This window comes from Amaranthus tricolor, chromosome 12 (assembly GCF_026212465.1).
Source record: "Amaranthus tricolor cultivar Red isolate AtriRed21 chromosome 12, ASM2621246v1, whole genome shotgun sequence".
In the NCBI taxonomy this organism is placed as follows: domain Eukaryota; kingdom Viridiplantae; phylum Streptophyta; class Magnoliopsida; order Caryophyllales; family Amaranthaceae; genus Amaranthus; species Amaranthus tricolor.
Window position 1 is genome coordinate 18,210,779 of NC_080058.1, and position 3,972 is coordinate 18,214,750.

The 3,972-nt window shown below is 29.4% G+C and overlaps 1 long non-coding RNA gene across 1 annotated transcript; it reads left to right on the plus strand.

Moving 5' to 3' along the window:
- Positions 1-208: 208 nt before the first annotated feature.
- LOC130828223 (uncharacterized) lies at positions 209-3,248 on the plus strand. The gene is made up of 2 exons (XR_009047345.1): positions 209-686; positions 3,131-3,248. It is a non-coding gene; the product is annotated as an uncharacterized LOC130828223 (long non-coding RNA).
- The last annotated feature ends 724 nt before the right edge of the window (positions 3,249-3,972 follow it).

The following is a 3,972-nucleotide window of genomic DNA, read 5'->3' on the forward strand; positions in this document are numbered from 1 at the left end:
GTACACTATTCATTCATTACTCTTAATTTGTGATTAGTTTTTAATCTATAAGTTAAAACATAGTCAAGTGAGATCTTATTTAATTCGTTTCATTGCAAAGATTATTGATATTAAATTTTTATAATTTTTTATTATACAGATATTAAAAATTAAATTAATGTATTAAATTGTGTGAAAAAGCAAACGGTGCAAGTAAATTGAAAGAAGAACGTGATTCGTACCAAATTTATTGTGTATCAATAGTCATTTATTGTGTATCAATATGTAGTAGAAATTAAATAATAATAATAATAATAATAATAATAATAATAAATAATATAAAAAAATAAAGTAAAAAAAAAAAGAAAATTAAACCCACATGTATTCACGTGAACCCACCCCCCTTAAGGCTTTTCTTCTTCCTTATTAAAACCCAAAAACAAAGAAAATTCAAGAACCCAGAATACCGAAAACCAAAATTCATCAGCGGCCATCGGACGGCGGCCACCGAACCGCTCACCAGGTCGCACCAGTTTGTCAGCCGACCTCGCCATAAGTGGCTCCTTATTCGACCAACACACAGTTTTTGGTCTTCTTCTCCATTAATAAGGTATACCCATTAAATTGAAATTTTCAATCAAGTTTAAAGGTAAGAAGATGGTGTGAAGAAATTTACCATGGAAAATGAAAGGATTGAACCTCTTGAGGTACACTCCCACCAAAATGAAATTCAAGCCTTTGAATTTTAAATGTTTTATTTATTTAATTCCTGATTTGCATTGAAAGATGTCTTAGATTTTAAGAGAATTAAACTGAATTGTTGTTGGGTTTATTGTGTATGAAATTGATGATGGATAGAGATGTAATTTAGAATGTATATGATTTACAATGGGAGTTATGGAATTTAGGGAAATCATTGATGTGGAATTAGGTTATTGATGTAGAGTTTAGAGTTATATTTTATTTACCATTGGATAATTGAAGTTATTCCTGCTTTTTCTTGTTTGGGGTTGTTCATTGCAGTAGTTGTCGCGATAATGACGATAAGGGAGTTCTAAGAAAGTTTTCGGTCGCTGGTAGGTTGTTCTGGGAGTCGTATCTGTATTTTTTTACCGTTTTCGTAATGTTAGGTGACTATGGAGTTCATTATGCATTTAGAATTTGTTAATTTTGACATGTTAGAGCTGATATTAGAAGATTGATTTATATTTCTGACGATATCAATAAGAATTATTGACATGACGAATTAGTTTGGATTATATGTTGATTTTGGGTTACGACACGATGTTGTACAATTTAAATTATTAATTGATTTTTTTTGGTATGGGATATGAATAAATTGTCGTTGGTTTGGGAATTATGAGTTAAAGTTGTTGAGCTTAGATGGGTAGTTGAATTTATTTGGTTAGCTCATAAATTGTTTTCGTGATTTAGGATTGTGCATTAATTTTGTTAGTTTGGGAATTATGAGTTGAGTTTACCTAGAGTGGAGTTTTGAGTTTGATTGTAGGGTCGGTCTTATAAACGAAATTATGGCATAGTTATATAGATTTAGTTATATGATTAGATTATGAAATTTAATGGTGATGAGGTGTATTGGGAATTAGAATTATCTAATTTAATCTCAATTAATAATTACATAAATTAAATTTATGAATACTTATAAATGAGATTACGTATCTTCTTAATATTCTAGTTATAGATTAATTTGAGTTTAATAATGTTAAGTTGTTAAAATGATTATGAATTATATCTCGAGTTACTAAATTAAATAAAAGGTTATGCGTACATTGTTCATAATTATCATTTTGTTTAAGAGTATGTATATAATATTATTGGTTACAAGAAAGATAAGAAGAACATTAAATCAAGAACTAAGAAAAGGAGTTACTTGAGATAAAAGGGAGTTGGTGCTTTAAGTAAATAAGAAATAGGATTAGTTGTACTAATGTTTGAATAAAAACTTGTCATTTCAGAAAATCAAAGTTAAACAAAGCTTATTAGCCAGTTAAGTCTAATTTATTGTAGTTATTTAGCACATATATGGTTATACTGAAGATTTCAACTTCATTAAAAAATCATATTGACGGAGATTGTCATCTTGCTGCATTGAAAATGATGGATTTTTTACTCAAATCTTTAATAGTTACAAAAAGGGGTTACAAAGAAATGTATTTCACTTTATCTAAGATTGGTTTGAATATAGGGAGATGTTCTTCCTAACATAGAAAGTTATTTTTCGAACCTTGAAATCATATAATAGTTACAGAAAAGATATAGATGGTTCTTTTTTTTTTTTTGTAATGGTTGGGATTACCTCTGTGGTGTTTTAAGGAATTAAAACCTCGTCGGGATTATCTCGACTCTACATAATAGTTGGGGGGTACGTTGATCAGTGCCTCGGACTTAGATCTTCTGCTACGGTTTGGCCGTATGTGGGGTGTGCACACTAGGGATCTTTGTATAATAGTTACCGGAGGGCCTAAGTAGTCCGATAGAAAAGAAAGTTCATTCCATTCCATAGATTTATTATTTAAAAACTTTGAAAGGAAAAGTTTTAGTAAAGAAAATAGAAAAGAAAGTTATATCCATTGAATGATGATTTTTAATCTTGAAAGAAAATGTTTTGACAAAGAAAGTGGAAAGATATTTAATTTGTGAAAACAGAAAATAAAGAATAAAGAAAAATATTTTTTAATGTATTTATATAGTCTTGTGTTTGCAAGAATAAATGTTTTGTAGGATATAATTGATATGATTAATAAATCCTACCTGCAAATGTATTCAGATTTATAGTATGGTATCTAGCTCAGTCGATTTAGCTAATACTACATGTCGATACATGACCTACTTGAAGGTTAGAGTCATTATACAGCCAGAAAGAAGTACCCAATCATTTTGTGTAAATATAATTATAAGATTTCATTTCCGCTATATGTTATACATAATCAGTATTTTGGTTGGGTTGTGACAGGATTTAAGCTATGTTAAATGTGTACTCAGCATAAGCTGACTATGTGGTGTTGTTCTTTGAATATGTTATACATAATCATTTTAAATGTGTACTATACAAGTTGATGTGATTTTGAAATGGTTGGCGCATGTGCCACTGGTTGGTTGTTATTTTAAAATGTTGATTTTGAACTTGCAGGATGACTTTAAGTCAAAATGAAAAATTTTGGTTTATCCGATTTACAATCGGAACTGTGTCAGATTTTTTGCAGAAATTTGTATATTTTAATTCATTTCAAATGATTCTTATAATGTAATTTATTTACATCTTTCAAATATTTGTAAACTCTGATATTTAAATTCTTAATAGATGTCTAGTGAATGATATAATCAGTTAAGTAATTGATTATAGTATCAACGTAATAGCCCAATATAAGCGTTATGCTTTCATATTAGTTTAAATTAATCTTGTTTAATCAACTGGTTAGTTTCGGGTTTTTACACAAGGTATGAGAAGAGCATGTACTTCATTCACACTTCCAGCCCAAAGGACTGTCGTGTGAAAGGACGTATTAGAGTATATATAACATAAATTTTGGGACCTCAACTATCTATTTAACCTTTTGGTTGGATTAGTTCTTGAGAAACATGCATGTTTTATATTTTTCATTCATTTACCTTAATTCAACGGAAAAATTGTCCTGTATAATCTTAACTATAGTACATATGTTGTGAATAATTCTTACTATTGATTATTTCTAAATATTTTGACCGTTGTATATTTTTTGCTGACAGCACCTTTGCTAGTTGCCACATTATAGTCGGCTATTATAGGTACCCACCAGCCGTTACAATCACTTCTTCCTTATGCTTTTTCGTTGGTTGACACCTACTCTTGTTTGATGGTAGCTAGGTACCTACAATAACCGGTTAAAATATGGTAAGACGTGTAAAAATAAACAAAGGTTTGATAATTTGAAAATAACTAATAGTAGAAATTATTCATAGCAAATAGGCACTAGGTATTCAGGACATTTTTTG